Consider the following 22,113-nt stretch of genomic DNA (forward strand, 5'->3'; position numbering starts at 1 on the left):
TTATCAACAGCAACGGTTCCAAGGAGTGGTGAGTTCCTGGAATATCACGTATTTGGAGCAAAAAACACAGGTGGTACGTGCCTAGCTTATAGGTTAAAAAATGGTCAAGTTCTCATGGGAGTAAGAGCTAAAACACCTGTTGTTATGGGTTAGGGAATGGTCAAGTTCCCACAGGAGAAGAAACGAAAACATATGTTCTTATGGGTTTAGGGAATGGTCAAGTTCTCACAGGGGAGTCACATCCTATCTCGATTAGGTTCACATGGAGATTGGGTTCATATGGTTTGGATGAAGATTAGGTTCACATGGGGAAAGTCACGTTCTTACAAGATTTGAAATGAACTTACTAATAAAATGGAGATTCCCTATTTAGTTACCTACTCTAATTATGGGGGACATAACTGGTTGGGCTGATAGGTGGCTCTGCTACCTGAGCCCAAGAAAAAAATTACCATCAGGAAGGAGATGTCTGTGGAAGGCTATTCTCATAGCACTTGGTGGGGCCCTCCTATTCCCAATCTGTATTAGAATTAGTTTAGATTAGAATAAGGGGCAAGGAAGGTAGGAAATTCACTGGGTGATTTCATAGTTAATATTCCCATGAAAAAAGACTATTTCCAGGAGAAAATATTGACTATTGCCTTGGTAAAAGATAGAACATGTACTAATTTTTCTACTGTCTGGTTATGATTCAAATTTGGACCTCCCTTTTTAACACCTCTTGATAGTCTTGGTTTGGAGGAGCCTGTTGGAGACAGGCTCTATGGTTTCTCCTGATAGCCCTCAGAGTTATGTTCCCCCTGTATGATACAACTTAATTATTTTGCAGTTTTCAGAACTACATTGGTAATAAAGGTAGAAGGTATAGTCATAGGATTAGTGAGATCTATGCATGGTGTTCAAGAGCCAAGAGTGGGAACTGGAACCTGGGGAGGATAGATCAGACTTGGAAGATGAAATTGATCAAATTGTTGAAGAAATGTATAAACTTTTTCCACTCTATTTTTGTCAGCTTGCATTTTTGTCTTTTCTTCCCAGGTTATTTTTACCTTCTTTCTAAATCTGATCGTTCTTGTGCAACAAGACAACTGTATAAATAGGTATACATATATTGTATTTAACATATACTTTAACATATTTAACATGTATGGAGCTACCTGCTATCTAGGGGAGGGGGTGGAGGGAACGAAGGGGAAAAGTTGAAACAGAAGTTTTTGCAAGTGTCAATTTTGAAAAATTACCCATGCATATGTTTTGTATATAAAAAGTTATAATGGAAAAAATGCAAAAAAAAATGTATAAACTTTGGCATGAGAAGCTTTCAACTGATGAAAGGGAGTAGGGATTGAATGAAGTGAGATGTGAAAGCTATCTCACAAGATGGAGACAGTGTTCTAAAAATTGATTCTTGCTCCTTTTCACCTAGTATAGTTGGCACCTCTCCCTGCTGCTGTTTCTTCTTTTTCCTTATTTTAATACTTATAAAATTTCCTAAGGCTAGTTGTATTAAATTATATGTATTAAGTATGTCTTTGGAAATTGAGTTAGGCCCATTTTTATTATAGAATTGACAAAGATCCTCTCCTACCAATTTCCATTCGTTTAGATCTAATTCCTTTTCCAGAGAGAAACAAGGACATATGTGCTTTACAGTTTGTAAAAGTTCAAACTGTAAAATTATTATTAAACCTTGGCTTTCCATAACTTTGAAAATGCTCTCTAAACATTTTCCTTGAACAGAAACAGAAGACTGATTTCTAAACATCTGTCCCATCTTAGCTGAAATTCTACTTTAACTCTTTTAACAAAATTTCTTTGTTGCACTCACCCTAATTTCTGGGTCAAGAAGACTTTTCCACTGGATCAGGATCAGAGGCTTTTTCACTGGATCAGGATCTGAATCAGTCCCACGTTCAGGGCGCCAAAATGTGGTGAGTTCAAATGTGGGGTTCTTGTTCTTCTATAAAATATTATAAAAGTTCTCTCTGGGTGCCTTCCCTGGAATCAGGATTTTGTCGGTCCCTGTTCGGGCGCCAAAATGTGGTGAGCTTTTTCTTCTCAAAACACAGCCAGGTGATAAAAGTTCAGATCTTTTATTGTCTCTAATATAGCCCGGTTAGCTTAGAGCCCTCCGAATGTTTCCAAATCCAAAGGTTCTGTCCTTTAGCCTCTGCTTTCTTCAGCCTCCAGCCAGCACAAAGATGGAATGAATCTCTTGTCTCTTTCACTTGGGGCTCGGCTAGCTTTCTGGTGAGTCTTTCAGACCAGCTTGGTCTCAGTGGGGGGAGTGCAGGAGCCCAGCCACCAATCACAGTGGTGTGAGATGAAGATGAATCTGCGATCCTGATTCCAGTTGGAAAAGTCTTCTTGACCCAGAAATTAGGGTGAGTGCAACAAAGAAATTTTGTTAGAAGAGTTAAAGTAGAATTTCATCTAAGATGGGACAGATATTTAGAAAACAGCCTTCTGTTTCTGTTCAAGGAAAATGTTTAGAGAGCTTTGTCAAAGTTATGGAAAGCCAAGGTTTAATTATAAGTTTACAGCAAATCACTAAACTTTTACAAACTGTACCTTGTTTCTCTCTGGAAAAGGAATTAGATCTAAATGAATGGAAACTGGTTGGAGAGGATCTTTGTCAATTCTATAATAAAAATGGGCCTAACTCAATTTCCAAAGACATACTTAATACATATAATTTAATACAACTAGCTTTAGGAAATTTTATAAGTATTAAAATAAGGAAAAAGAAGAAACAGCAGCAGGGAGAGGTGTCAACTATACCAGGTGAAAAGGAGCAAGAATCAGTTAAGAATGGAGTTAAGTACAATTCTGAGTATGATACTTCACAGCAGGAGGAATTAGGTGATTCCACATCTTGCGACCCTCCCCCCTCAACTAACCCTTCATGGGTGGAACAAGGGGGAGGGAGAGAGACAGAAACACAGTCAGCTTCTCCTGTAAAGCAGAATTTGACAAGATTAGAAAAAGCATTAATTAAAGCAAAAAATGAAGGAGAAGATATATCTGATTTTATAAACGCATATCCTGTGATTGAAAAGATCAACTCTTCAGGTCAAAAAGAGGGAAGATACACTCCTTTTAATTTGGGAAAAATTAAAGATTTGAAAAAGGGTTGCACTCTTTATGGGGCTACATCATCTTATGTGAAGATGTTACTGGATAATTTGTCTTATGAAATCTTAACCCCAAATGACTGGAAATCCATAGCAAGAACATGTCTAGAACCGGGACAAAATTTATTGTGGCTTTCAGAGTTTCATGAATTATGTAGGATTCAAGCCCAATGCAATAGGCAAACAGGAGCTGTTGTACAAATCACTTTTGACCAACTAGCTGGTGAAGGTCAGTATGCAGAGAGTTCAGAACAGATTTATTATCCCATAACAGTGTATGAACAAATTTCTAAGGCTGCAATAAAAGCTTGGAATTCTCTCCCTGGACAGAAAGATGGAAATAATGCTTTCACAAAAATAGAGCAAGGTCCCAATGAACCTTTTGCAGATTTTGTGGGACATTTACAAACAACTGTAATAAGAACCATTGGAGACAATGCAGCAACAGAAATAATGACTAGACATTTGGCTAAGGAAAATGCCAATGAGGTTTGCAAAAGAATTATATGGGGGCTAGACAAAGATGCTCCTTTGGAGGAGATCATAAGACGCTGTGCCACAGTGGGCACAAATGCTTATTATACCCAAACTATGATGAATATGGGAAGACAAGGTCCCTCTTGGCAAGGGACTTCTAGAGAAATTCATCGATGTTTTCAGTGTGGAAAAATTGGACATCTAAGAGCCCAATGTAGATACAGAGATACAATGAGAAGACAGGGTGAGAGAATAAAACCCCAAACCCCATGTCAAAATGTAACCGAGGCTTTCACTGGGCCTCTGAATGTAGATTGCAGGGAAATGAGAGGTGGAGCCCAGTTTCAGGACCCCAGGTGGGACAAGATGGCAGCCGAGGTTACACTCAGAGAGTCTTTAGAAATTCGATAGTAAGATATGATCAATCAACCAAAAGGCAAACAGATGGAAGAAGGAGATTACACAATCAATTAGCCAAAAGGCACCCGGAGGGGAAAAGGGGATTGCAATTAGGAAAAACAGAGTTGTATGCAGTAGAGACTACTGAGATATCCCCTGGAGAGGTGAAATCTGCATCACACCTTCCCTGACATCTCAGGAAGGCCTGCCAGCACTCTCACCAGTTCCTATTCAGTGGAAAACTGATACACCAGTGTGGGTAGAACAGTGGCCCTTAACAAGAGATAAAATTCAGGCCTTAGTAGATATAGTGCAAGAACAACTTGATATTTTACCAAATTTGGTAAATAGAAGGGAATTGGGTTAACTGCTTGGGGGAGAGGGTTTGCTTGCATTTCTACATGTGGAGAAGGAATCAGATGGGTGCCTACGAGCCGCATTCACCTTGTCCATCACAGAGAGATGGAGCAGACCTTTGAAACAAAGGAGAAGACTCAAGAAATATCGGGTGGTTCTGTTGCTGATTGTGCTCAAAATTGAAAGAGCATAGCTGATAATGAGACTGTTAAAAGGACTTTTAAAATCTTCAGGAATCATTGGATTTCCTAACACAAGATGAAACTGTTTTAGTTCTTGAAAGACCAGCAAGAATCATTGGATTCCCTGAGATGAAAAATTGTTGATGAGACTTTTGCAGTATATCAGAGCTTACAGGAATTATTAGATTCCTGGCACATGAACTAATGGACAATGGATTCCTTATGGACTATTTCTAGGACTTATGGACACAGATAAATTTTCAGGATGATTCATGTTATTTGTTACATTACTACTAGCCTGTGTTATATTGCTATGTGCTATTGTAAATTATGTATAATGCCTCCCATATTGATGGATTTACATATGCCATGTATATGTGTTTCAAAGTTCTGGCCCATATTGATGGATTTATGTGTACCTGTTTCAAATGAGCCCCTTCAGAAACCCGCTAATCTGATTTGCCTTCCTATTTCCTTTGGTGTTTTCATCTCCCTTCCTGAGGTGTCAGAGAAGGCATGATCACCTTTTTTGGAGGGTTCTCACCTCCTTGAGAAGTCAGGGAGGTCATGACCACCCTATGTTCTAAAACAAAAGAAAGGGGGAGATGTTGGAATCTTTACAAACTGCTAACTAATTAGAGTTGATCTAATCTTACAAGAAGATGTTTTGGGCAGAACCTGAAACAAGGTACTAAGTAGAACTAATTAGTACAATGCTTGTGTTTGCACCTTTACTCATTGGAGTTCACAAGTATGCCAGCTTCACAAAGTAAACTTTGTAACTTTGGGAATTCACACCTCCCTTAAAGCTCTTAGGGCCAGAGAGCACTATGGGAGAAAGCCCACAATTCCTCCCTCTTGTATAAAAGAAACAGACAGAGGCTCTCGATCAGATTTCACCAGAATGACATGAAGAGTGGAGCTGGCTGGAGGCTGAAGAAAGCAGAGGCAGAGGCTGAAGGACAAAACCTTTGGATTTGGTGACATTCGGAGGGAGCTCTTGGAACCAAGCAGAGAGATAGACCTCTAAGCTAACCGGGCTATATTGGAGATAATAAAAGATCTGAACTTTTATCACCTGGCTGTGTTTTGAGAAGAAAAAGCTCACCACATTTTGTAAAGATTCCAACAAGAATAAATTTCTTCATGATTTACCAGTAAATGTGATTGTATAATTATTTTATAATACCTACCCAGAGTCATGTAAAAATTTCTTCGGTGAAAAAGATTATGTGAGGGGAAAACATTCAAGAACCCTTAATCTAGGGTACTTCAGTAAGTGGCTAATAAATTGGTTCACTCGTGTGTGATTACTATTTTGGGGGGTATGAGAGCATGCTATTTTGGTGTAGGACACCTAGCTCAGAAAGTCTAGTCAAACTAGACTTGTGAAACCTATCTAAGCATGTATCTAGAACTTAGAAAATTTAAATATCACTAGTCTGATTAGATTTATTTTCTTTTTGCTCCTAGTTTTTTTACATTGAGATATTCTGAATTTATTTATATTCTGTCTTCTGGTAAGTGAACCCCAGAAAATGCATTCTTGTAATTGAGTGAGTGGCATCTGGACTAAGAAAAAAGGAAATAATCCTTAGTATTGGACCAGCATTTAAGTATGATTGTGGCAAATTTAGCAGCAGAAGTGAAAAAATTGATTACGAACACCCCAATTTGGGGTAGGGGGGAAGACAAGGTTCAGGAAGTTTGTAAATCAGTAACAGATATAGAAGTTAATATAAATTACAAACAAACTAGAGAGCAAAGGCAAAGGTCCCCTTAATCAATTTCAAAAGGAAAAGGTGGTCCTCAAGGAAAGTAGTGAAATTGGGGCAAAGTGTAGGACACAAACAAAAGCTAGGAAATGCAAATTTAACTGCTACTGAAAAAAATCAACTAATGAATTTACTACACCAGCTTTGTGAGTGATTCTGCCTTGTTCTGCCCTTCCTCAGGTTTAATGTAATTTACCTTCTAAGTCTGATCATGGGGGCAAAGAAATAGAGGGTGATCATTAACCTTATTTTAGCTGACTTAGCAAAAATCCCACTTCTTCCCCCTCCCCCCCCAAAAAAGGGAGGTTTTGGATTTAATATATTATAGCCTCTCAATTCCATTTCCTAATTTCATAACTCTTAATTCCAATGCCTTTTCTCTGTGAAGTTATAGAAAGGATAAATTGGAAATAATTAATTTATACATAGTTGTTTACATGCCCCCATTGAAACAGGGACTTACTTGTCTCTTTCCCCAGATTTAGTATCTGATTTTTAGATATCCTTCCAGTGAGCCAAGTCATCGTTTCCTTCTCTAGTTTCTACTAATTTCTCATTGTTTCTAATAAAGTACTGCATGAAAGTTCAGGATCTTTGGTTCTGTTATTTGTCTGGGAGTCTCATCCTGAGGGATCATGGGAAAGAGTGATGTGTGCTTAATCTGGAATTTTCTATACTAGTGTTTGAGATCAAACTGGTTGCAATAATGATTCTTGAACATTAGATGGAGCTACATATCAACATTTTGGCTCTGTAATGCTTAAAAAAAATTCAGCATCTTCTGAAAGACCTAGATTTAGGATGTTAATTTTGCAGAAGATATAAGATTTTTTTCAAGTCTTCATTCTCATTATTTCCATAAATTTAAATTGATTTGAGAAATAAATTTATAAAATTTCTGGTATATAGGATGGAAGTGGATGGGATATGATCTTTGTATTAAGAATTTTTGTATTTTGTTTCCCAGTCAAATTTTTAGGTGATCATGAAAAGCTTCCCTAAATACTCATTGATTTCTCTTATATGCAGCAGAATATTATGGGATCCAGATATTTGTATTGCTAAAAGGGCATCAGTTACAACTTCATGTTAGATAATATATCTTTATCCCTAGAAGTCTTCAAGGTGAGTTGTCAGAAATATTATATAGGTAATTTGGATCTGACTTGACATCAAGATGCTCAATGTTTACTAATATTTTGTTATCAAAAATGCATTATTAACAGAAGAAGTGAGGAGACTAAGATGTATTTCATTAAAAAGAAAAAGATAGCTTGAAAAGATTATTGAAATGCAAATAAAAATAGTGACATAAAACAAGAAATATGAATTTTAACCTCCATCTTAAATTTAATACTTAAAACATCATTTGGTTGAGTAAGAAACAAATATATAAAGACAAGATTTATAAATTATAAATTTAGAAAAGGACAAGATTTGCTTGCTTCTAGTCTCTTGTTCTAGATGAAGTGACTTATTTCACCTTGCCTTTAGTTTACAAGAAAGTGTGACATTTCTATTTCTTTTGTGGATTATTCTGGGGCAAGAAACTTAGAAGGGGAAAAAGGCATGCCTAATTATGTACCTGGCTTTTTTTGGCCTGTTCAGAGGGGATTTATGCCTTTTAACATGGGTTCTTGATCAAGGACATGGTATTAGTTCCTAAGGGTCCAGTCAGATGAGGGATGCATTTTTATGGACTTAAGTACAAAGACTTTTCATTTAGAAGCTGCATAGGGTTCCAATCTCCTTTGCTTCAACATGTCCCCCAAAGGGCTCATTTTATTTTTTTCCACATCTTCTGAACTTCCCCTTTCTTGTATAGAGGGCACCATCATCTTTTTAGTTACCCAAGTTCCCAACATTTCCTCGTTGATACTTCACTCATACCCCTATATCCAATGTATTGTCGCATATCATTTATCTTTATCTTCACAAAACCTTTCATATATGTCCCCTTCTTATCTCACATATAACCACAAACTTAATCTAAGCCCTCATCACCTCTTGCCTAAACTACTCCAGTCTTCTAAATAATCTCCGCTTCAAGCAATCTTCTGTAGTGCTGACAAAATGACCTTCCTAAAACACAGGTCCAACTATACCAGCTCTTATTACTGCTTGTATCCTACTAGTATGAAATGCAATTTATTAAACTCCTTCTGTTTGCCTTTAAAGCTTTTTCATGTCCTGAATTTATCATAATATGAATGGTGTCCGCAAATTCACAGCATTCTTGGGATATCATCTTTCCAAATGAAAAACTAAAAAAGCTAGAATCCAAGAACTTGAGGACAGTACATTGGAGAGACTTTGGAATATATTTAGACATGCATAACTGGCTTTGGTCACCTAATCACTTTTTGATTGTGGAATCATTTGTTAATCTTTGGTAAACATGATTCCATTCTCATAGGCTAGAATTTCATACACACACACACACACACACCCCACTATCTTTTATATAATTTTCAGTTGCTTCTTTTAGTATGTTGAAATCTAACCTTCCTTTAACTTCTATCCACTAATTCTGGCCTCTGAGCTTTAATTTTTCTCTTAACTATATTTATCCTATTCTTTCCAATCTGTAGACCATTCTCTTTAATAGAAGAAGGTAGGAGTTGAGGACTTCTCTTTTATTATAGCATTCACCTCTAGTAGGTCTATTTTTTAACTTGTTCTTCCTCTGAGCATATTTATAAAGGAAACACTTTAACATATAATCAGAATTTGAAATAGGAGTTTTCACTTCAGGCACAGGCATAGAAAGGACCTCAGCTTATCTAGTAAGACCTTTTATTTTCCCATTCAGGTCTTATACGTTCATTTTACAAATGAAGAAATTGAGGTCTAGGGAGGTTGAATGACTTACCTACAGTCATTTACCATATCACTTTCTCAATCCAGCAGAACATGTTCTTTTTGATATTTTCCAGTGGGGATTGCATAATGTGGCACTTGAGCTGAGATTTAAAGGAAACTAGATCACTCATTGTTATAAAGTGGAAAAATCTTTGTTCAGTTATAAACTGAAATAGGTGATTTCTGAGATCTTTTTCAGTTATGAAATTATAAACATTCATCTCTATTTTTTTCTTATTTGAAAAACAGTAAGAAAAAAGGAAAACAGAAAAGAAATAGAAAACAAAATAAAGCAAAACAAAAGAGAATATTGCCATATGCCTGGAAGAATATCGGGAAGGTTTCAAAATATATAACAACAAATTACAGATCAAGAAAATATATTAGTAGAAGATATTCATGAATGACCATTTTTTTCTTTACTTCCTTATAAACTGTTCTTTGGTTCTCTACTGCTTCCCTATTTGTTTTATTTTTTTCTTCTTTTTCATCCTCCCCCATTCCCCAGCAAGCTACATTTAATAATATCTATATCCATCTATCTATCTATCTAGATATGTATATATATATTTACATTTACACCTGCCCCTGTAAATACAAACATGCCTTTCTTATCCTTACTGCGCCTTTAATTGATTTCTTCTCCATAACTTGTATTGCTATTACTTAACCTTCCCTCACCCAAGAATCCTTTCCTTGTCTTCTTCCCTCATCTGTTGCTTCCCCATTCACCTATCCCTCCCCTCCTTATTTCTTTATACCCTTCATGGTGTACGTGTGTACATGTATATGTGTGTGTATCTATATTTATAAATAGATATAGATAGATATACTTAGTGTACTCATCAGAAATGTGTTCAATAGGTATCAGAGTTACAAGCCCTCCTCCCTTCTCTAATGCCTATATCTAGTCTTCCTCTGCACCTCCCTTGTGTAACAAGATTGTTATTTTTACCTTAACTCTGTCAATCTTTCTTTTGAGCTGCCTTATTATTGAAGTGAATTTTACATACATACATGTGTGTGTATATATATGTTCAGTTTGTTCATGTTAAGTTTCTCAAAATTGATCTTTCATTTATGTTACATTTTCTGTCAAGTTCTAAATTGTAAATTCTAATTGTAGCTCCAGCATATTTGAATTGTTTTTTTTTTTTTTGTTTGTTTGTTTCTTGAAAAATTTTCTCTTTGATCAGGGGTTTTTGAAATTTGGCAGTAATATTCCTGTGTGTTTTCCATACAGGGTCTCTTTGAGGTAGTGATCAGTGGATTTTTTCCTATTTACACTTTCCCCTCATGTTCTATCACTCCAGAACAATTTTCTTGGATTATTTCTTGCATCATTGTGCCAAGATTCTCTTTTTGGTCAGAAGTTTCGGACAGTCCAATTATTCTTATATTTTCTCTTCATTTGTTCTCCAGATCTGTCATTTTCCTTATGTTTGACATTCTGTCCTATTTTCTCATTCTTTATTATCTATTTTGTTATTTCTTGGGGTTGCATAGCTTCACTGGCTTCCCTTTTGCCAATACCAATTTTCAAAGCATTATTTTCATCTTTGAGACTATACCTCTTTTTCCAGTTGGTTAACTTTTTTTTCCTCTAAGTTTTTTGTTGTTTTGGATAGTTTTAATTTTTTTCCCTTAGTTTTTCTTCAGTCTCTCTCATTTGATTTTTTAAAAAATTCTTTTTTTTTTTTAATTCTATAAATTTTCTCTGGGCAGGGAGCCATTGGGTTGAAGGTTTTTTTTTTTTTTTTGTTTTTTTTTTTTTGTTTTTGTTTTGTTTTGTTTTGTTTTTAACTAAAGTGTCCTCTGAAGAGTAACCCTGGTCTTCCCTGTTCCCATAATATGTTGCAATTGTGGGGTTCTTTCTTCTTTGCTGGTTCTTTTTCTTTAAATAAGAGGTGTTAGTGTAAACACTTCTAATTGTGGGGTAATGGGATGGTGCCTCAAGCTTCCCTTCTGCTCTCCAGTCTGACCTGGAACCCCAAACCAAGAGCTCCACACTCCCGCAAATGACGGCAGCCAGCAGCATCCCTTCCTGCTTCTGCATTCCTCTGGTGCTGGTTCCTTCTCATCTGGGGCCATATCTCAATAGTAAAGATGGGCTCAGCATTCCCAATCAGTCAAGATTTGAGGTTGGCTTAGTCTTCCTGGACTCAAATCTCCCCCTCCCCCATTCCACAGTCTAAGAGATGAAAGTCTCTGTGGTTCCTGCCATATACTCAGATAGCCCAAGAAGTTCCAGATTGATGTTTTTGCAGAGCTAGCTGGGAGGTGTTTGCAATTCAGAGAGGTTAATCTGGTCTGGTGTCTTTTTTCACATCTTCTTTTAGTTGTTACCAGGAGGACTTCAGTTCTTCCCCAGCTTCCTGATTTTTTAGGAGACTGTTCTTCCTGACATGCAAATTTATTTGCAAAATTCATTTCAGTTTTAAGCTTTAGAATGACTATGAAAGATCTTTGGAACTGAAGCAAGAATCATGTGTAGGCAAAGGAAATTTTCTTACCCAGGAGTCATTTATAAATTATTAAGCTTGTATAGCACTGAAGACATTTGATGGGCTTAAATAAGAACAGTGTTCTAGTAAAACGCCTTTAGCTAGAGGAAGACCTTGTAAGCATCAAAGTATTTGAAGAATATTGGATTTCTTGTCCTCCCATTGGTGATCTAGAAGTAGATTTCTGCATCTGCTCATGGCCATGACCTGCTATATTTTGAAGTTAGTCCAGATTAGACCTAGATTCATGAGTTTTCAAGGAACCCATCAATGAGCTATTTCATGTTTAAAAGGAACTACTTGAGGACCCTAGAAATTGGAGACAATGATTTCTAACATTTCAAAACAATTTCAAAAATTGAGTTGACCTTTTTCCACATGTTTTTGAGTCCACCTTCCCATGGCTTCTCTGCACTTGTGGAAGATATGCTAAAGTCATGAAGGGAAGAGGGGAGAGGATGTTTGTCCCAGCTGTTTTTTTATACTACCACTGTATTAATATCCCTTTCTAAAAACTAATTATGTCTAGCTGAAAAAATGATTCTCACCTGATAATCCTGGAAGGCAGAAGATACTGTGGGAGGCTTGAACATTATTGAATCATCCCCACCTCCTCAGGAGCATCTCCTAGAATCTTGTGGGTAGTAGCCTCGCTATGGGGCCTAAGACTTATCTGTGAGAGAGGGAATTGCCAGAAGGCTCCTTGGAGATCACATATAGACCAAATTTAATGACCTTAAGATTCTCAGTGCTTACTAACATACTTTATCATCAAAAAAGTTTGTTACCAAAAGGAGAAATGAGAAGAGGACAAGAAGTGTATTTCATTATGGCAAAAAAAAAAAAAAAAAAGAGAGAGAGAGAGAGATACTACCATTTGAAAGTATCATTGAAATACAAATAAAAATGTTATATGAAACAAGAAATATGAGTTTTAAATTTAACATTTAAAATATTTTTCAATTGAGTAAAAAATCACAAATATGAGGACAAGATAGATAAATGGCTTGACTGCTTCTAGTCTCTTGCCCCAAGTGAAGTGATCTATTTCACTTTGCCCTTAGTCTATGAGTGTGACATTTTTATTTCTTTTGTGAATGATTCTGGGACAAGAAATACAGATGGGAAGAATGACATGTCTGATTATGTCCTTGGCTTTTTTGGTCTGTTTTAACTGAAAGGATAATGGTGCCCTCTATACAGGAAAAGGGAAGGTCAGTGTATTTCAGTATATGTGGGTCTTGTTGAAGCAGAGGAAATTGGAGCCATGTGTAGCTTCTAAATGAAAAGTCCATTTGATCCATAAGTGGTCCACATATGGTCCAACTGTCTAAGGCAGTGGTCTTCAAACTTTTGCTCTCAATATCTTTATCCTATTAAAAAGGATTCAGGATCTGTCCAAAGAGTTTTTGTTTATGTGGTTTATAGTTATAAATATTGATCACATTAAAAATAAAAACTAATTATGAATTTATAGACTCTCTGAAAGGATTTCAGAGATTCCCAGGATACTCTGGACAATTCTTTGAGAACCACTGCTCTAAGGGACCCTTTTTAAAATTCACTGGAAGCCAAATATTTTATACTTGTTAGCAGAACTCCAAGCCAGACTATCTCATTTTACAATAACCAGCTTTCTTATTGAATCACAGAATCTCCTTGACATCCCAAATTCTTTTAATTTTCAATCCGTTTTTATCCTTCTGGCATTTTCCTGATAGCATAAGTACCATTATTTATATTAAATCATCAGTCTCTGTCTGACACATAATTATCAGCTCTCACTTCATTCTCAATGTGGAAGTATTCACCGTCCATGAATTCAGTTACTAATAATATCAGCCTTTACTGAGTCCTTTAAATTAAAAAAAATGTATATTTTTTAATATTTACTTTCCAATAATAGTATCCTTCAGAGTTTCTTCCCTTGTAACAAATGAAAGTTGTTATGAATCACACAGCAATACAGTGGTCAGATGTGATGGCATTTGTAGCATTCTACATCTAGAATTGCTACCTTTTTACTAAGAAAAACATGCATTATCATTCCTCCACTGGAATCAAGATCAGTGATTATATTAATAAGAAATCTTATGTCTTTAAATATTGCTTTCTTTTATATTGTTGGGATTACTAAGTATAATGTTCTCTTGGTTAACTTTTGTTTGGGTTTGCCTCATTTTATCAATGAATTGGTTTTCTTTGGTTTCTTTTAATCTTCCATGTTTATTATTTCTTACATAATATCCAATTACATCCACATGATACAATTTATTCAGTTATTCCTCAGTTAGTGGTCACTCATTTTATTTCTAATTTTTTTCTGCCACAAAAAGTTCTGCTATGTATATTTTCTCCTGATATATATAAAGCCTCTTTTCCTCATGATATCTTTGAGACGTAAGCATAGAAATGGTCTGAGGGATGCTTTATTTTTTGAAATGTTTTATTAAGGTCTCAATTTCATGTTATTTTCAGCTATGCTTCTCTCCCCCCCTTCCCCCACATTAAACTCTGTTTTGTAAAGAACAACCATTTAAGTAAAACCAGAGTGAAGAAATCAAACAACAAACATCTCTTAAGGACCTGCTTTGTGCCAAGCTTTGAGCTAGATAAAGGGGAACACAAAACAATAAAACAGTCCTTATTCTCAAGGAGCTTACATTCTACTGAATTTGTAGCATTTTGCACAGTCTCCAAACTGTCTACTGAAAAGAGAAGGGGATTTTATCTGTTTTCTAGTTCTAAGATTGCTGATCCATTTCTACACATTTCTAGTACCACTTTATATGAATTTAGAAGCAAAATTGTCCACATGTTAAATACTTATATAAGATTGATTTAATAATATTCTAGAGTCCTCTAAATGGATAGTATCATTTACTATCAGTGAAACTCCTTTAACTCTTGAGCCTCAGGTTTATAGAAACAATAATGAAAATCATAACAAATATAGTTGTAAGGAGCATTTGCACACTGAATATCATGGATTCAAAGGCATATTAATTCCAAGTCCTGAAAGCAATGTTTTAGCTAGAAGTAGCACTTGACTTTGAGAATTGAAATTTTTTAAAAAAAGACTCTCATGGGTTATGAGAAAATAAGCTTATTAAATAAAATAAAATAGAGGGAGGAGTATGAGGAAGGCATCTTCAGTTCTGCCAAGGATTTAATGAGCTAAACTAGATAATATTATCAAAACTTGGACATCAGTCAAAGTGGGAGGGGACACTAAAGAGAAACTTAAAGGGCAGACTCTGGTAGAGAAGGGAGAGTTAAATGTGGAATATCAGATATTTAATATTTTAAAACGTAGGACTTGGGATGAAACTACCAGTCATCCTCTCTTTTCCAGGGACTATAGGAAGTCCCTTTAACCCCTGTAAAAAAAAAAAAAAATTCTACTCTTTCTATAAATTCCCTTCCCCGTGCCTGTATAACAACAGATACATAAATATACCCTGGCTTCTTTTATTTAAACTTTTTTTATCCTGATATTGCCTCAAATATTGCCAGGAATTAGAGTTGCAAAAAAAAAAAAAAATTAGGTGTAGGCAGCCAAATCTGTCTGAATATTAAAAATTTTCCTAAAAGGGGTTTCTAAAACATCATGATTGTAGCAACGTGTCTGATTTATATTCTAAAAAAAAACGGCAGAGAGAAAAACAAAACAAAACATTGACCTGAGGGTCATTGTGATTCCGGTAGGCTAAAAAGAAAACTAATTATTATAATAAAGTGTAACTAATTAAATTCCCGCCAGGATGTGAGAGAGGAAGAGGGAGCATGGGAGAGGTAGGCAAGGATTGGATGTAGCCTTTTTCAGACTAAGTTCTATTTTTCCTAGAAGGAAGGAAATGCATCCACTGGTATTACTTATGCTTTAAGGTTCAGAAATACTTTCCTTACAACAATTTACCATTTACCCAAAATTGTAATATATACAAAGGCTTAGTAAAATATTACACATGAAATTTCATTGTAATGTAACTTACAACTTCATTTTATACTTTGTAGAAAGTCATCAACTAGGTGACAGTCTAGAGTAACTGGGCTTAGGAAGTTCTGAGTTTGTGCATACCCTTTGATCCAACAATGTTTCTACTGGACTTATATCCCAAAGAGATCTTAAAGGAGGGAAAGGGACCTGTATGTGCAAGAATGTTTGTGGGAGCCTTTTTTCGTAGTGGCTAGAAACTGGAAATTGAATGGATGTCCATTAATTGGAGAAGGGCTGAATAAATTGTGATATATAAATGCTATGGAATATTATTTTCTGTAAAAAAATGGCCAGCAGAATGATTTCAGAAAGTACTTAGAGAGACTCACATGAATTGATGCTGAGTGAAATGATTTAAAACCAGGAGATCATTGTACACAGCAACAGCAAGATTATACAATTATTAATTCTGAGGGACATGGCTCTTTTCAACAATGAGATGTTTCAGGCCACTTCTAATGGTCATATGATGAAGAGAAACATTTGCACCCAGAGAAAGGAGTGTGGGAACTGTGTGTGGATCACAACATAGCATGTTTTACTCTTAAAAAAAAAAAAAAAAGTTGTGAGTTCAAATCCAGTCTGAGATACTTCTTGGCTGTGTGACCCTGAGTAAGCACTGAATCTCTGTCTGGCTCTACTATCCATGTTTTATATGAAGCATTCTCTCAAGGTTTTTGTGAGGATCAAATGAAATAATATTTATAAAAGCATTTAGTTTAGTGCCTGGCACATAGTAATCAATAATTTCCCCAAACAACAAACCTCTATTATTATTATTAATATGTTCTAGGTATAAAGTAAAGCAAAAACACAGTCCTTATCTTCAAGAATCATGTATCCTAATGAAGAAGAAATGTTAATAATTAGATAATTAGATATTTGTGGGGCAGCTAGGTGGTACAGAACACCAGACTTGGAGTCAAGAAGACTCTTCTTCCTGAGTTCAAATTTGGCCTCAAACTCTTAGCTGTGTGAAGTCACTTAACTCTGTTTACCTCAATTTCTCATTTGTACACACCAAAAAATCCTTATCTTGGAGAAGGAAATGGCAAGCCACACCAGAATCTCTGCCAGAAAAAACCAAATGGAGTCGAGTTGCATTATGATTGAACAGTGAATAGCTTGAAAGAGATAAAATATTACTCTCCTTCTCAAATGTTCAGTGGCTCCCTTTTATTGCCTCTAAAATAAAATTAAGATTTCCTCAACTTGACCTTAAAAGACAGTCGGGGACCAGCCTACTTTTCCTGACTTCATAGTAAACTCCCTCAAGCATTCGTTTTTCAGCCAAATGGGCTGACTAGAAGTTCTCACAACAAAGGTTGCATCTCTCATTTCTTTGCCTTTTAAAGGCTGGCCCACATGCCTAGAATGCATTCCCTTTTCATTTCTTCCTTTCAGAATTTCTAGTTTCTTTTAAAGTCTAATCAGGGTGCTTGCTACTTCTTACATGAAACCTTTCTTTCTTCTCTCAATTATTGGTAATTGTTTCCTCCTTAGAATACCTTGTTACTTACTTGTTTAGACCCCTTCCCTTCCACTAGAATGAAAACCACTCAAAGGTAGGAATAGTTTGTTTTTTGTAGCTCCTTGTTTTTGGCTCACCTAGATGCTACCTGGCACATATTAAGTACATGATAAAAGTTTTTTAATTGATCGAATCATTAAATTCTATTGATTTAATGTAATAAAATAATTCACATATATATACATATATATATATATAATTTATTGTTTTCTTATAATCTTGTGAAAAAGGTAACATAGGTATTGTGAAAAATGAATGCTTCTCTCTTGTGTTTAATAAATAATTACTGTATTAGAGCCTACGTTTTTCTTTTTTTCTCTCTTTTTCATCCAGAAACCAAGCATTATGGGAATCTCTTTAAATTTACACAGGCCAAGATCCAATCAGACAGTAAAATAAATTCTAAATTGAGCTAATGGGTACATTCCTGGTCATTGTATTTGTTCAGACAGATCTGAAGAAGTGTCACTTCTCTCTTGTCAAACAGGTGATATGGAAATTTCTCTTTGGCCAAAATTTAGGTAACCTGAGTCATATACCCCAAGACCCTCAGTTTAATATAGTCCATTATATTAACTAAAGTTGATTGCTACCTCTCAGGAACCACCTACTCTTTGAAGGCTATATAAACTCTGAGCCCACTGCCATAAGGGGTTTTTACCAAAGGAAGTCAAGTGACAATCTTTTATCAATAAATGTATTGGCCTTATTAATAAAAGGGTGAAATTATCCAGAAACTACATATCTCAATATTTTTAATTATCACAATTTTATTCCAGTTTTATAGATGAAGAAATTGAAACTTAGATGTGTCGGAACTCAGATCTTATGAATTGAAATAGAATTGAAATAGTTTGCTTTCTACTCAGAGACCATGGCTTTCCATAAGAAATGAAATTTATTCCTACCTTTGTAATTTTTCTAGGATTTTAGACTTTTTTTTAAAATTTGTATTATTATTTTCTTCTTTTTTTTTTTTTTTTTTTTTTAGCAAAAATTCACTCTAATTCCTTTTAAGTGATTAATTCCAGAGTGATTTGTTTCCACTACCAATTTCTTTAGCACCAGACATCCATTACTTGGTTTACTTTAAAGGAGATATACCTCTTTAAGCAATAGTAATACTCAGTAACCAAGGAAGAGCCTTGGGACTTCAGCCCCAGGGTATATAAGAAGTCAAAGCCGACATTATGGCACCATTCTTTGTACCATGCAGCAGTCCCAGAAAGCCTTCTAGAAAGTTCTGACATATCTACCCTTAAGCAAATTCAGGCTTCCATTTTAGGTGGTTTCTAGAGTCATAGACTATTATAGATAGAAATGAACCCAAAGTATTAATCACTGATGTCTTAGTAACTAAGAATATTTCAGGCAACATAAGAATCTTTATTTTTTACTCTTAATAGTAAACATTCATGTTATGTTCTGCATCTATAATTCATTTTATATATATTTTTTCCAAAAGAATATTTTAGCAGTCATTCAATCTTGCCTCTCTTAGTACTCATCTACCATATGGGTTTTAGGTCTGGTTCTATTTATTAATTAAGATGCCCATGGATGTCCCCTTCCCCTCTCTGTTGTCATACTTCTCTGAGCCTTTGCTACCTCATCTATAAAATAAGTAGAGAGTTGAATTTAGTGAAATTTAAAGTTCCCAGAAGCTTAGACTTTCTGTAATTTTTATGATAGAGTTCTCATTATATATTAGTTGAGTAGTTTATATAACATAATTTGAGACCTTTTTATACTTGGGTGCCAGAGTCCCTAGAACTCACTATTCATCATTAATTCAATAGTAAAATTCTTATGCTTAAACATTATCTTTCTTCTCAGTCATTAATAATACACATGTTCTTTGGAGGATAAATTCATTAAGATATTAAAAGTCAATAATGCATGGCAGTTAGGTAGTTCAGTGGATACAGCACCAACTCTGAAGTCAGGAGGACCTGAGTTCAAGTCTCAAGACACTTAACACTTCCTAGTTGTATGACCCTGGGCAAGTCACTTAACCCCAATTGTCTAGCAAAAAAAGAAAGAAAAGAAAAAGTCAATGATGCTTTCCTCCTTATAGAATCCCTTTCCTTCATGCCATTAGAAAGTATTCAACTGTCAAAGGGTACTTACATTGGAGGGGATAGGAAGAAAAAATAGGAATATTTAATTCATGTTTTTCCTTTTTTATAACTTTCCCTTGACTCTGGCCAGGTAGGACTTCACAGAACTTAAAAAAAAAAAAAAAAAAAAAAGACACTGTAGGGGCAGCTAGGAGGTGCAGTAGATAGAGGATCAGCCCTAAAGTCAGGGGGACCTGAGTTCAAATCTGCCCTCAGGCACTTAACACTTCCTAGCTGTGTGACCCTGGGCAAATCACTTAACCCCAATTGCTTCAATAAAAAAAAAAAAAAGTGAAAAGCATGACATTCATCATGGTTATGGAAGGAGATGAAGTGTTTCTTTTGCTAGTTTTAGTACTAAGGTCTTCCCTAGTACTTAATACAATGATTAACTGGGAAATATTAGACATTTAATTTGTTCTTAAGATCTGTAGGGTAAAGAAAAGCAATTGGACACCCCAATAGGGACAATCAATGAGTGGATTGTGTTGGTTTATTCATTGTTTTATTTGAAGAAAGTGTTTCCAGAGGAAGGAATTTTCGTGGAGAACATAAGAAACTGACATTAGTTGATACTTGAATCTGGGAATAGAATGCTATCCACAAGTCAACCTAATTTATGCTATTTTTCTCCTCACAATTAATGTTATTAACTAATTTGATTTTTTAAAAATAACATTATAGTCATTTTCCAGCTCTGTAATTAAGTCTATCCTACTAAAAAATTCAGCCTAAACAGTGATTAAAACAACTAAGTCTGATTACATATGCTACATTCTTCACTCATAATCCCCCTTTTTTCCCTTTTTCTTTTCCCAGAGCCAAGATGGTTCATTAAAATCCATCTGAATTTGCTGTCTTTCAGTGATATTTTTATTTACACCATAGTACTCATGCATATTCTTTTGTTTCCTTGGTTTCAAAAAACTTTATTCAAGTCTTCACAAGTAACTCAAATACCTTATCACTCTCAAATAATAGGAAGAGCACCACTACTCAGACTTAACTACTTAATTAATCAGTTAAAATCCTTGAACAAATTTCTTTATTTTTTTTTTGTGCCTCACATGATTAGGATAAAGATCAAAGGAGATCATTTTTGTTAAATGTAAAAATTCAGAAAGCTTTGCACAAATTTGAGTCATTATTCTGTATTACTTATTGTTATATTCAACAAAGGAGCAAAAACCTAAAAACTGGAAAGTAGCAAGATATAGCAGAAAAAAACACTAGAATTAGAACTAGAAATCTAGAGTATGAGCTCCAGCCTCATGAGATATGTGATCTTAAGAATTAGAACTTGTTTGGGCCTCTTCTGTAAAAATAAGGGTTATTTCACTTTTAAAATTAGAACTTGTTTGGGCCTCTTTTGTAAAAGTAAGGGTTCCTTTGTCTTTAAAATGAAGGTTTGAACAAAATGATCTCCAAGTACAATTGCTACTTTAAAATTCAATGAAAAGAGAAACATTATTTGGCTGTGACTTCTTTTTCCATGGTGAGGAAAGAACTGATTCCCTATGGTCTTAGTAACTTGGCTCAGAAATCAAAAACAAGGAATAGGAGTTGAAAAAGGCTGGAAATCACAAAGCAGAATTAGCCCTTGAAAGCAATTATAAGGGAAAGAGTGGCAATGAAAGCCCACCACTGCCCATATATCCTTCTACCCAGCTATTATATGGCCATAATATGTAATGCTTGTAATGCTTTTTTTTTTTTTTTTTTGTCTCTGGATATTTTTTTTTCCTTGATTATTGGTGAATATCAGAAAATAAATGTACCAGATTACACTATTGTGGACTTGAAAAGACTAGAAAAGTCACCAGAGATTTAGCAACTAGAGTTTATACTTGAGTCTGCCAGTACCATCAGCAGTCAAGTCCAGTTAGGAGTCCTGAGGCACCTATCTGTTTGACCCAAGACAGCAGTGAACCAAATATATAACCAAGGCACTGTGCCCTTTAATTAAAGAAATGACTTTCATTGTTCATACAATTATGCCTTCTATCTGGCAGGGGTTAGGAACATGGTAGCCCTATGATCTGGAAAATCTATGTAAAAATTTTGGCCTTCCTTTCATACCAGAAAAAAAGTCTGAATTACCATGATTTTAACAGATAAAATGTGTTGATGTTATTTGATATTATATACATATTTTATGCATCTTGAATTTCTAAACTTTTTCTCTGTCACCTGTGGGCCTTCATGTGTCATCTGAGGGCTTCCCAAAACTCTTCCCCTAAAATTCCTATTTTATTTCTTATGCTATCCCATGTCATATCAGAATCATAACATTCTGAAGGGATAACTTAACTATATTCAGGAATGACCTTAATAGAGAAATACATCTCAGAAATATTTTTAAGTTCAAATCTACTCTCTTAGGAACTGAGATATTTAGAGGGGAAAAGTGTTTTGTTTTTTTTAGGGAGCATGCTATTGTAAGTCCTTAGCTAAAGGATCATTGTATTGCTGAGAGGAGCCAAGTCATTTAAAATTGATCATCACACAACATTTCTTCTGGTTCTGTTTATTTCACTTTGCATCAATTTGTATAAATTTTTCAGATTTTTTTGAAATCAGTCCAATCATCATTTCCCATACAATAGTATTTCATTATATTCATATACCACAACTTGTTTAGCCATTCCTCAATTTATGAGCATCACCTCAGTTTCCAATTCTTGGCCACCACAAAAAATAAAATAAATAAAATAAGTAAGCTGCTATGAATGTTTTTGTGCCTCTAGGTCCTTTTCTTTTTTTTTTTTCATG

The sequence above is a fragment of the Antechinus flavipes genome, chromosome 1, assembly GCF_016432865.1.
Source record: "Antechinus flavipes isolate AdamAnt ecotype Samford, QLD, Australia chromosome 1, AdamAnt_v2, whole genome shotgun sequence".
Taxonomy (NCBI): domain Eukaryota; kingdom Metazoa; phylum Chordata; class Mammalia; order Dasyuromorphia; family Dasyuridae; genus Antechinus; species Antechinus flavipes.